Genomic DNA, 13903 nt, shown 5'->3' with positions numbered 1-13903 from the left:
GAGCTGTCAGGCAGCCCTCGGCTCTCCTCTTGGTCAGTGGCAAGGGTTTGTCTCACCTGCCGCTGACGCAGCTGATCAATGTGGCGGCGCAAGATGCGCCCATCTTCCAGGACCACTTCGTAAGAGAGTAGTCCTGACATCTTACAAACCACAGCTACCACCCACAGTGCCCCTTGACCGTAGTTCCTTGCCCAAACTCGGTCGCCGACTTGCAAGTTCTTTGGTGGCTTGGGCTGCTCTGTCTCTGTTGCGATTCTGTCTGGATGGAGACGGTCCAGCTTCGTGGTCAGCCGACGTCCCCATCTCAGCTCCGCTGGGCTATGACCCATTGAGGTGCACGGAGTTGTGTGTTGACAGAGCAAAAAGTCTGCCAACCTGTGATGCCAATTGCCCCTGGTTAGTCTTTTAAGTCCTTCTTTGGTCATCCTGACCACCCTTTCCGCTTGGCCATTAGAGGCCGGGTGAAACGGGGCAGAGGTGGCGTGTCTAATCATATTAGACCTTAGAAATGACTGAAATTCTGCATCAGTAAATTGTGCCCCATTATCTGATACGATTACATTGGGTAAGCCACGTGTGGAGAAGATTCTGCGCAGTTCCTGGATGGTCCTGGCAGTAGTCATAGAAGGGACAGGTGCTACCTCAAGCCACTTTGAGTGAATGTCCACTACAATGAGGAACACCTGTCCTTGGAAGGGTCCTGTACAGTCTGTGAATCCTAGACCAGGAAGTTTGTATAGTTTCCCAGTGATGTACTGGGGCTTGAGGCATTTCAGATCTGGACTGTTGACAAACCTGGCATCCATTAACTTGAGCCTCAGTATCCTTATCCAACCCTGGCCACCATAGGTAGCTTCTTGCGAGTGCCTTCATCCTGATTATTCCAGGATGACCCTCATGCAGAGATTCTAAGACTCTTTCCCTTAGTGTGTGTGGGACTACAACCCTACTCCCCCATAGAATACATCCCTTGTGTGCAGACAGCTCGTCCTGTCTTCTAATAAAGCTCTGAAACTCTGTTCTAGGACTGGTTCCTGGCCACCCCTTCAGCACCCAATTCAAAACTCGGCTGAGAGTTTTGTCGGAGGTTGTCTCAGCAGCCACATCCCCAGCGTGAAGGGGAGATTCAGGCAAATCCTGAATTGACAGGATGCGTGCAGCAGGTGCGGGGTCTGGTTCTAAATTAGGCAGAGCCAGTGTGCTGAGTGCATCAGTGTGACCCATTTCCTTACCAGGCTTATGGACTAGCCTGTAATTGTAGGCTGTCATAAAGATTGACCACCTCAGCATCCTTGGACACAGGATCTGAGGGGTTTGCTTGTCTGCAGTAAACAGACCTAGAAGAGGCTTGTGGTCTGTAAAGACCATAAAAGGGCGACCATAAAGGAAATTGTGGAATTTCTTTATTCCTGCAACTATGGCTAAAGCCTCCTTATCAATTTGAGCGTAATTTCTTTCCGCAGGGGAAAGTGTCCTTGAATAATAAGCTATGGGAGCTTGCTGCCCATTTGCCATTATATGGCTCAAAACTGCTCCTATCCCGTATGATGATGCATCACATGCAATACTGATAGGCAGCTTTTCATTAAAATGTGTTAACACAGAGTCTGACGACAGAGTGATTTGACTGCTTTGAGACTGTTTTCGTGGGCACTAGTCCATTGCCATGGTGCCCTTTTATTTAAGAGCCTGTGTAGAAGCTGTGCTAAAGCAGCCTTGTGAGGTAGAAAGGCATGATAAAAGTTAAGTAGCCCTAGGGATGCCTGCAGCTCTCCCTTTGACTTTGGTCTGGGAGCCTGTAAAATAGCTTTGAGCTTTGAATCAGCTGGGTGTATTCCAGCAGCGTCGATCCGGAAACCCAGGAATTCTGTGGAGTTGACTCCTATTTGACGTTTTTCCTTTTTGAGCTTCAGCCCCGCTTCGCGGAAGTGCTGAAGAACAGCCCTTAAACGTTCTGCAAGTATCTCTGCTGACTCCCCAGCAATTAAAACATCGTTGAAATAAGGACACACACCAGGAATGTTTTTTAATGTGCGTTCCATCACACTCTGAAAGAGCCCTGGGGCTACATTGACCCCAAACTGCAGGCGACGAACCTTGAATGCCCCTCTATGGGTAACTATTGTTTGAGACTCAGCAGAGGCGTCATCCACAGGCAGTTGCTGATAAGCCTGTGCCAGGTCCAGCTTTGCAAACAAGTGACCTCCTTGTAAGGATGCCAGAATGTGGCTAACTACAGGTACTGGATATGCATGCTGCTGTGGTGCCTTATTAATAGTACACTTATAATCAGCACAAATGTGCACCTCTCTGTTAGGCTTGACTGGTGTAACCATGGAAGTTTCCCAGACACAGCTGTCAACGGGTTGCAAGACTCCCTGTTGAACAAGCTTATCTAACTCTGCATCGATCTTGGGCTTAAGGGCAAAAGACACTCTATGAGGCTTTACTCTGATTGGGGCTACAGTTGGAACAAGCTGGAGAGCAATTGGTGCTCCTTTGTACTTCCCTAAATTGGGACTGAATACGTCCGCAAACTCCTGGCAGACAGCTGCCAAAACCGCTGTTTGGGTTCTGTTGATCAGGGGTTTTCAACCTTTTCACCCATTGTACCACTTTTAGGATATGGCAATATCCGAGTACCACCAGTCGCCTAGCAAGGTGTCAAAAACTTGATGACCAAAAAAAAAAAAGGAAAAAAGTGATAAAGTACAGGTAGTCCTCGACTTACAACAGTTTGCTTAGTGACTGTTCGAAGTTACAATGGCACTGAAAAAAGTGCCCCCCAAGCCACAGCCGAGCAAGACACCTTCCTGCCCACCTGGTGGCGCTCTTCCTCCTGTCCAAGGTTTTCATTGTTGTGAGCATTTCTGTTGAGGATTGGCAGCGGGGTTGGGGTGGGGGGTGTTTGGTTTGTATTCCCCCCCCCATCTGCTGGGTGGTTGCAGCAGGTTTTGGTCACTTCACATGACCCTGGGACACTGTGACCATCATAAATATGAATCAGTTGCCAAGCATCTGAATGTAAATCACAAGACCCTGGAGATGCTGCAACATTCCAGCTGATCGGCGCTTCTTCTGGGCTCAGCAGAAGTGCCAGGATCAGTGCTGCTTTCTAGCTGATTGGTGCTTCTTCAAGGCTCAGCAGAAGCACCAGGATCAGTGCCGAGCTCCAGCTGGAGCCTGGCGCTGATCCTGGTGCTTCCACTGAGCCCTGACAGTCCCAAAGAAGCGCTGGTCCTGGGGCTTCCACTGAGCCCTGACAGCCCTGCAGCTTCAGCCATCTCTCGCTCAGGCTTGTGCGGTGCTGCCACCGGTTCAGGTCATTCCCCTCCCCCACTACTTTTCTAGGATGGTCGTGTACCACCTGCCAGGTGCCAATGTACCACAGGTGGTACCCGTACCACTGGTTGAAAAGCCCTGATCTATAAATTCCCTATAAATACAGTGAAGATTTTGGATCAGACCACATGTCAAAGCTGCTTTAAGATGGTCTCATTAGTGAGACTTCTGGTTTTGCGTCGTAGTGAGATGGACACAGGGAAGCAGGGCTCTGCCTCCCACGTCTAATTTTGTCCTGCTGGGAGCCCAAAAAGTCACCCCAGAGAGGCAATGAAGAAAGAGGGGAACCTTTGTTGATCACGGTGATATGGTGGTTGATCTGTTCGATCCAAGGAAGCCCTCTGAACCAGCAGGTGAAAGACTGGCAGCAATCCAGCAGCCAGTCGGAAGCTACTGACATCTGGGGGAAAAGCACTATCTAGCAGTTTAAGCAACGCTTTGGAACTGGGTGAGAATATTTTTCCTGCTCTACAATTTAAAAAAAAAATCTTCCCTGAAGAAAAGAATCCCATAAACCAAGGCTCTCAGAAGCAAGAAGGTGTGTGTATGGGTCCCTTGGTGCCCCCTCCCCCTAGAAGAACAGCAGCAGTTTAAAATCTTTGGGGAGAAAAGCAGATAGATTATAAAATTAACTTGGAAACAATTTAAAGTTGTAACTCTGAAAAAATTGGGACATTTAAAATATTTTGAAAACTTTATTTTCTTTTTTTTCTTGAAAAAACACTGGACTGAACTTTTGAGAAACAACTCCTGCTTGAAAGATAGACATTTAATGACATCAAGTGGTGGAAAAAGGAACAGCACAAAGACCTTGTTTTGCCCTTTGCTTGGAAGAAGTGACCTTGGCATGAAGCCCAGACAGAGCTAGGCTCTTTGATGTGTCTGAACTTCTCAGCTTTGCAGATTGCAGCTGGAAAAGAAAAAGACTCTTTGGGCTGTTTTTCTGCATGATGGATTACAATCATAAACTATTTTGAAGCCAGCTGGCTTTCCTGGATTACAAACAATGTTTGAGCTGCAGTGTTGAGAATTACTCAGAGACAGAGGAAATCTGATTTTTGATTACTCTTTCTGGGAGAGGCCTTATGGAGTATTAACTTGGAATAGTAAGACCTTGAGGATTATAAATTTTGGCTGACTGATGATCCTGGATTTTTGGATAACCGATTGGAGTTGGTGTTGAAAGACAAAAGTGGATTATAAAAATTTTTCTTCCCTTTTCTCCTTTTTTTGGGAAAGGGGGAGCATATTGGATTATATATCTTTATTTCCAAGAACTATTTAGAGACAGAGGAAATCTGACTTTTGGTGACTCCCCTTGGGGGAGGCCCTATGGATCATTAATCTTATACAACAGGACCCTTCATATTACAAATTTGGCCTGATTGATAACGTTGGATTTTTGGATAATTGTTTAAAGTTGAGATTGAAAGACAGAAGTGGATTATAAATTTTCTTTCCTCTTTCTTTCCCCTATGTGGGGGAGCCTATTGGATTATAAGAGATGACAGATAAAGACTACAAGAATTATTGGAGATGAACTTAAAGGACATATTGTAATAGAGTTTATAAAATTGTAGGGTTTGTATAAGGCTGATAATAGGGGAATATATTAGAACTGAGAAGGTCTGGAGGGTGGAAATAAAAATGAGTGTTCCCAATCTAGCTAAAATTAGCAGAAAACCATCCTCAGCTCTGTCTTCTACTGTCCCTAGTCCCATGTATCAGAGATCAACTGATGCAATGCGACAGCAAGAAAAAACAAATAATTTTCAGAAGGAAATGCAAACCACACTACAACTAATCCAGGAGGCAATTACTTCACATAAAGAAGCTACAAAGAGAAATCATGAAGAGACAAAATATAATTTTGACAAAATGAAGGAAGAAATCCACGACTTGAAATCCCAACTAGAAAATTTTCAGCAGAAGATTACAAAAAATGAGCAAAGGAGTCAGACAATAGAAGACAAATCAGTAGAAACCGACCAAAAGTTGGAAGAAATAAAAGACGAAAACCAAAGACTGATGCCGGCAAACAAAGAATTAGAAGACTCAGTAGCGGTTTTGGAAATAGAAAAGGCATCTTATTTTTTTTAAGATTTCAGAACATAATGAAAAACAAGGAAGAAGATCTTGCCAATTTGGTGATAGAACTGTTGGCTGGAGCGTTGGAAGGAAATGGAGGGAGAGATAGATCAAACATTTAGAGTTAGCTCAAGTTCAGGTCCCCAAAACCTCTGTGCTTCCCTTGCATATATATTCTACTTTTGTGGCCTGCCATTCTGCTGGGAGGGAGGGGGAGCTTGGGATAACTTTCACTTTCTACTTTCCCTCTCCTGCCTCTATCTTTGAGAAAAGAATGTGTCTCCCTTATCAGGGAGATGGTTATAGAGAAACAAAAGCTGCAGAAGACCTTGAGATGTGCGCCAACTGTGCCAGTTATCTGCACATCATACCACCTGTGGATTGGCTGAATTTCAAATGGACATTATGACTTTGGTGGGAGGAGGAATATTGCTTAACTATACAGTTTGCGCAGGATTTCCCCCAGATCTTGCCTTGACTTCCCTACTGTCACTGACCCCTAATAAAAGTATCCTTTTGACAGGACTTCCAGTTTTGTGTGGTAGCAACTGGTCATGGGCTTGCAGATTCTCCGCACCCCTGCTGCTAATTTCACCCTGCCAGGGGACCTTAAAGAGGTCTAAGTCGTTCCAGAGAGGCAGCAAAGAAAGAAGGGTGCCCCGGCGACTGGAATGACCGTGGTCATTCCGTTTGACTTGGGGAAAGCGTTCTAACATGACAGGAGAAAGGCTGGCCATACTTCTCAACCAGCCCAAGCTACTTGCAACCAAAGTCCAAAAGCATTAACCAGCACAACTGTGAACAGCATGTTTGAAATTGGGTGAGGAATTTGATCTTCTCTTTTCTATTCTATATTTAATTTCCTGGAAAAGATCCCCAAGAAGCAAAATACAACATTTGTTTGAATATGGTTAAAGAAATAGAAAAGATTTGGACTATACAGTATATATCATTCTAAGAGGGATGTATCCCTTAAATAATATAGTATGCTTTCCCCCCCATCTTTATTCTATTTTTTGATATGAGTCATATAAAAAAGTTGAAATGACTTAGATAAAGGAAATGTTTTAGATATTTAAATGTGATTGAATTTAAGAAAATTATAATGGATAAAAATGTTTTGAATAAGAGTTATAGGACTAGAGGACTAGATGTATTAAACGGAATATTTAAAGATTAAACATATTTTTAATTATGGTTAAAAAGAATAAGAAATCTTGGAAACAAATATATATTAGCTTAGGAGGGAAATATATTTCAAGTAGTATGTTATTTTTTAAGTTTCTTTACTCTTGCTCTCCTTCCTTTTTTATTACTGTTTTATCTATTCCTAAAGAAATGTAAAAGTGCTGAGATGGTTCATATGGAAAAAATAGACTTAATTTTTTAAATGTAATTAATTTTTGAGAAAATCTTAACCATTAAGAATATTTTGAATTTTGTGGCAGAAACAAATTTAAACAAGGACTGTAACAGGACCTATGATAAGGCAACCAGAATGATTGGATAGAAAAGAAATATTATATTGATGTGATTATTTTTAGGGAAATTGGGAAAAATTATATATTTAATTGTTATCTATCAAAACAATAAGAATTGTATTAACTCAATGTTACAAAAGAGGACATTTTGGGGGAAAAAGGAAATCAACTAAAACCATTATGTGGATTACGGATTATAGAAATCACAATTACTGATTGTTTAACAAATGTAAACCCATACAACACACTGTTCACCAATTATTAAATGATTTATGTTTAAAAAAATCAATAAAATATATATTTTTAAAAAGTATCCTTTTGAGACAATGCCTGTTTCAAGAGTTCTGCTTTCTTAGGTGGTTAGTTGAAGTGGGTCCTTACGTAAGGTGAGATCTGCATAGTACTCAACCTGGAGAAGCTGCTGTCCAACCGGGGAAGTCGCAAACTATTTCTACATGGAGGAGTTCGAGGCAGAGAAAGGATCCGAAGGTCTCCTCTGCCTAAAAGCTGATGAGAGCCTCTCCAGGGACCTGGAAGAGGCCGGACCTTCTAGTGAAGAAGATCGAGCCAGATGATCACTCGGGGTCAGTAAGAAGGAAGGATGGGAGGAGAAAGCCCCAAAAGTCACTCTTACTTGAGGCAGAGGGAAGAAAAAAGCAAAAATAATCCAGAGCCTGCCCCTCCTGACAAAGACGCAGAAAAAGAGGAACTGAAATCAGGGCCAATGGAAGCGATGATGGAGTATGTGAAAAAGACCCTCGATCAATTTAAGATGCAGCTGAAGGAAAGCCGGGAGTCGGAAGAAGAGTCAGAGGGGAAATCGGAGGAGGAAGAATCAGAGGTCCGAGAGATGGCAGTGGCTCAAGCCCAGGAGGCAGCACAGCAGTGGGGCCATCCATCTCAAGGAGCAAGAGGCAGACCTCCTCAACCAGCTGAGGTGAACCAATTCCAATCGGAGTGAAGTTTGAGGGAGACCCAAAGCAATTGGGGTATTCCTGGCACAAGGGTTCACCTACATGCAGATCTATGGGAGAACACTGCCTACTGATGTTGAGAAAGTTCGTGTGGTCACCCTGGCTCTGAAAGGTGGAGCAGCTGACTGGATGGTGACTTTTTACAACTGCAACGCATCTGAATTGAGAAACTTCAATCAATTTATGCCTATGCTCCGCTACAGCTGGCCGATAAGAAAGCCCAGGAGTGAATTAAGACAGTGAAGCAAGGAAGGAGACCAGTTGCTGAGTATACCGAGGAGTTCAGAGAGTTGGCCAGTCACCTGGCTAGCCAGAGAACATCCTGGTAAACTGTTTCCAGGATGGACTCAATGAAGAGCTGTATAATGCCTGCATAGCCCATGGAGCCCTGGGGCAGCTGTATGACTGGTTCTTGCTAGCTGATGAAGTGGAGATTGATCAATGCAAGCATCTATATTGCCCGGTGAGACCAAGCTTCAAGCAGCAGACTGAGAAGCGAGGGGAGACTCTACAAGCTTCGCCTGCCCTGCCTCGCAGCACCACCTGCTTCAAATATGGCAAAGAGGGGCATTGAGCCATGGATTGCCATAGTAAGACACCTGCCAAGATAGGGGATCATCTATCAGCCAGGAGACCCTCGAGAACCCCATCATGCCCCAGGGAGACTGCAATGAGATCCGAAGAAGTCGTAGAACTTCCCTGGGATCGCACTCGAGAGGGTCAAGCTCTGACTCCAGATTATGATGACCCAGGAGTGGTGTAGGATGACTACGAAGATGACCCATTGGTGAGTGGGCCAATTGACCCCATAACAGTGCCCCTAGAACTTTCCATACCCAGCACAGGAAGACAGTGAAACTAGCAGCCTTGCTGGACTTGGGGTACATGATTAGCCCACAACTAGTGGGGAAAATGGGGATCCCCCTCAGGAGACTTAAGACTCCAATTACTTTTTGCCAACTGGATGGTTTGGTTGCAGGAGGGGGTGCCTGCCAGTTTTGCCACCAGACTCTTATACATCGACCTGGGTGGCCACACAGAGACTTTAATGTTTATTGTGGCCCCGGGAATGGAGTGGCCATTAGTTCTGGGACTGGCTTGGCTAAAGAAGTGGAACCTCATGATCAACTGGAGGGAAGGGCAACTGAGATTCCCACAGGGGGGAATCTGTCACTAAAGAAAACAGTGGCAGATGTGGATTACATTGTGATTTTGCCTCCTCCCTCAGTGAGTCAGACTTGCAAAGCCTTCCAATGGAATACTGAGATTTGGCTGAAACTTTCAGTGAGCAGAGGGTGGATGAACTCCCCCCTCACCAGCCCACAGACTGTGCAATTGAAATCATTCCAGGGACAAAATTGCCAAAATTTAAAATGTACTCGATGACTTCTAGGGAGTTGAACAAACAGGAAAAAATCATCAAAAAGAACTTAGAGCAGGGGTTTATCAAGCCAGCTAGACCCTGGGTAGCAGCCCCTGTGTTATTCAGAGAGAAGAAAGATGGCTCTCTTCATCTCTGCATGGATTATAGGAGTTTGAACGCTGTGTGCATGGAAAACATGTATCCATTACCTTTAATGAAAGACATGTTAGCGCACCTATCAAAAGGATTTTTTTCTCAAAACTGGACTTGAGAGAGGCTTATTATCATATAAGAATAAAGAAAGGAGATGAGTGGAAAATTGCTTTCAATTGCCCATTGGGGTGCTTCCAATTTAAAGTTTTCCCCTTTGGGTTATGGGGGCCCCTGCAGCATTCATGCAACTGATCAACAAAGTCTTACATGATCATTTGTATAAGGGGGTCTGTTCTGACCCAACTCCTCGAACACAACAGATGAACCAATAAATCTCCAATGTTCCTTTTATTCAGGAATTCCAGCAGCTTCACCCAGCCGACTGTTGAAGTCTTTAGTTGCCTCCAAACAATGGAGCTTGCTCCCTTTTCCCCTGCAGGGGTCTCCCAAAACCCAGAGTTAATTTCAGTCTCTCACCACACTTGCAGCAAAAGTCCTTCAGGCAAGCTAGCTATTTTCCAACATGCACACGCTCAGAAGGCGCTCTGACTCCCAGCACCAGAGGATCTGAGGAAAACTCTGACAAGTTTACAAACCAGAGTCAGGAATTCCAAATAGAAGTGGCTGACCAGCAGGGAGACAAATAGTTGTCTGCCACACCTATTCGTGTCCGCCCCTGCCTTTTATCCACAGCTGAGGGTGGGGCTCTTTAACAGCGGTGACTCTTCTGCCCCAAACACCGGCCCATAGCCTCTCGCTGTTCTCTTCTCAGCCTCTGACGCGCCCGCACATCAATTACTGGCCACATGTGATCCTCCTTTCCTGAATCACTTGCCTCAAGGCATGGAGGTCTCAGCCTTTTCATCTGGGGACTGGCGGACAGCCAAGGCTCTGCCTCTGTCCCTGCCTGCGACAGCTCCATTCCTTCATCTCCATCGGAGCTTTCAGATGGCCCTGATGCTGGGGGCGACGCCCACTCCTGTGCTTCCTCCTCTGAGTTGTTTGTGGAGTTCTCTGACAGGCCACAACACTATCCCTCACCGCAGTGCCCTTCCCCCGGGGCGGGTGTGGCCATGAAGGGAACTGGGTGTGGAACTCTTGGACCAGTGCGGAAGCATGCACGTGGGCTGCATCCTTTCACATGAAGTCCTCCAGTCGCGTACCACCTGCCAGGTGCCAATGTACCACAGGTGGTACCCGTACCACTGGTTGAAAAGCCCTGTTCTAGGGTTGCGGGGTATAGAAAAGTTTGAGAGCCACTGCCATATAGTTTAGTTGTTGTACCATAAATTGTCAGTTAACATTATCAAAGGCTTTCTGCACATCTAGAAAAATTAAGGCCATTTGTTTCCCTGGATGCATTTCATAGTATTCTAATGTATCTAAAATCATTCTTAAATTGTTCTTTATTTGTCTCTTTGGTAAGAAAGAGAGAAAAAACTGATAAATAAACTGCAAGATGTGAGAGGTGATTTATAATGTCAAAATGATGCAATAAAAAATAATTAAAGAATTTTATGAAACACTTTATGAAAAAGAAGAACTTCCTCAGAAAAAAATAAGGCATTACATAGAAAGCACTAAGCTACCAAAAATCTCAGAGAACTTTAAAAACATGCTAAATGGAAAAATAACGATGATGGAGCTGATGGAAGTTCTAAAAAGACAAAAACAAAACAAAAAAACAAGACACTGGGTCCAGATGGGCTATTGGCAGAATTTTATAAGTGTCTACAAGACATGCTAAGCCCATTAATGCAAGAAGTGTGTAATGAGGTATTATTAAAAGCCAAATTACCAAAGACATGGATAGAAGCCAATATTACTTTAATACCAAAAGAAGACTCAGACTTGACCTAGATAAAGAACTATAGACCAATATCTTTATTAAATGTGGATTATAAAATTTTTGCTTCAATAATAGCAGAAAGATTGAAGAGATTTCTGATAGAATTTATATATCCAGACCAAAATGGATTCTTACCAAAGAGACAAATAAAGAACAATTTAAGAATGATATTAGATACATTAGAATACTATGAAATGCATCCAGGGAAACAAATGGCCTTAATTTTTCTAGATGTGCAGAAAGCCTTTGATAATGTTAACTGGCAATTTATGGTACAACAACTAAACTATATGGCAGTGGCTCTCAAACTTTTCTATACCCCGCAACCCTAGAACAGGGCTTTTCAACCAGTGGTACGGGTACCACCTGTGGTACATTGGCACCTGGCAGGTGGTATGCGACCATCCTAGAAAAGTGGTAGTGGGGGAGGGGAATGAGCTGAACCAGTGAGCTGAACCGGTGGCAGCACCGCACGAGCCTGAGCAAGAAATGTCTGGAGCTGCAGGGCTGTCAGGGCTCAGTGGAAGCACCAGGATCAGCGCCAGGCTCCAGCTGGAGCTCGGCACTGATCCTGGCGTTTCTGCTGAGCCCAGAAGAAGCGCCGATCAGCTGGAATGTTGCAGCCTCTCCAGGGTCTTGTGATTTACATTCAGATGCTTGGCAACTGATTAATTTTTATGACGGTCACAGTGTCCCAGAGTCATGTGAAGTGACCAAAACCTGCTGCAACCACCCAGCAGATGGGGGAAATAAAAACCAAACACCCCAACCCCATCCCTGCTGCCAATCCTCAACAGAAATGCTCACAACAATGAAAACCTCGGACAGGAGGAAGAGCACCGCTGGGTGGGCAGGCAGGTGTCTTGCTCGGCTGTGGCTTGGGGGGCACTTTTTTCAGTGTCACTGTAACTTCGAACAGTCACTAAGCGAACTGTTGTAAGTTGAGGACTACCTGTACTTCATCACTTTTTTCCTTTTTTGGGGGGGGTCAATTTTTTGACACCTTGCTAGGTGACTGGTGGTACTCAGATGTTGCCATATCCTAAAAGTGGTACAATGGGTGAAAAGGTTGAAAAGCCCTGCACTAGACCAAACTGGCTAAACTAATAAACACAATAAAGGCAGAAATTTAATAGAATTAAAGGGAGAACCTTAGAAATCATAAGCATAGCAATAAAGAATGTAAGAAAAGCTGAAAAATTTGTTATAAAACCCCCACAAACATTTATCATGTTGCCAGTCTTCTTCCCTGTCATTTTGTCAAAGACTATAAAAACTAACATACACGCTATCATTATTTCAATGTTGACAAACAACATCTATTAACAATATATTGCTACAAATTTCTCCTTCCAGTGTTGTATAATAAAGAAATAATGCTGTGAGAGATCCAGTTTATCCCCCAAACAGATGTACACACCACTTTTAAACTGCAATTATCCCACAATGTAAGCTTCTTAGGAGTAAATAGGTCAAAGTTATATTTGAAATGCCAAGTGTTTTCTATATGCCTTACAGCATTAAGTGCGTATGAAAACTGGTTCCTCACCAGCAGGGATCCCAATTCATACTAGGATCTGAGACTACTTAGTTACTACCTCTCAACTACAAGAGGAGGTGAATTTGGAAGTTCCCCTTTCCGGACAGTAATTGATGCTAGAATGTATCCCCAGTGCTTGAATCTGAAAGCATGTAGTAGAAAGTTAATTACATCTTTACACATAATTGTAAATACAGTGACAACTGTTGGAAAATCTTTGCTAAAGAAATACCTTTAATAGCTTGTAAACTCATTAAAATATTGTAGTAGAGATGTAATAGCATGAAAAGATCTCATAAAAATAAAAATCAGCTATGAATTATGTCTATTTTATCACAAGTACTTAAAGAATTTCTTTATCATCTGTCTAGATTTTCTTTCATTTGTACCAAAAAGGATAAGTTCAAACTTATTAGTTGAGAAGGTTTGCTGGAAATTGTAGTACCAAAATAAATACAGTAAGTCATGGCATAATATGAACCCCCAATGCATATATTTATCTAGATAGTTATGAGGAAGAATTTTAATGATTTTAATTTTTTTAATTATTTAAAGTGGGTGAAGTTTTATATTCAAATGATTGCACAGTAAGAAGAATTAGATTGCTTATATTTTTTTTTTTAAAAGCAACATTTTTTCCCTTCAGGCTTTACTATTTGGTTGGATAAACATAAAGAACTAGACTCATGCTGTATTCTCTCCTAAGTATAAACAAGAAGACCTTCATTTCCAGTTGTCATGGTTCCGATAGATGAAACCATTTAAAAGAACTGCAAGGCAAAGATTTCTTCCTTAAATAACATTTTATTTAGGAAACGAAGTATCGGCACTTACATAGTTGAACCCAAGACTGAAAACCCCTCCCTCAGGATACAAAGTAACAAGTTGCAATTCCCACCCCAAATTGCTGTCATAAATCATATTCACCAATTATTTCAAAACACGGGCTCTCCTCCCAGCTTTTTAGCCCACCAAAACCCTTATCAGGACTGACCTTGATTCTCACACAGAAGTATTGTTATGGCTAACTGAGAAACTTAACATCCCCCTCCCTCCTCCTTCATCTAAAAACTCTAAACTAAACTGTGGCAATGAAAAATGGTTTCAGTTCAG

This window comes from Protobothrops mucrosquamatus, unplaced genomic scaffold, assembly GCF_001527695.2.
Source record: "Protobothrops mucrosquamatus isolate PMUCROS unplaced genomic scaffold, P.Mucros_1.0 scaffold49, whole genome shotgun sequence".
NCBI lineage: Eukaryota > Metazoa > Chordata > Lepidosauria > Squamata > Viperidae > Protobothrops > Protobothrops mucrosquamatus.
Note: the sequence above shows the minus strand (reverse complement) of the source record.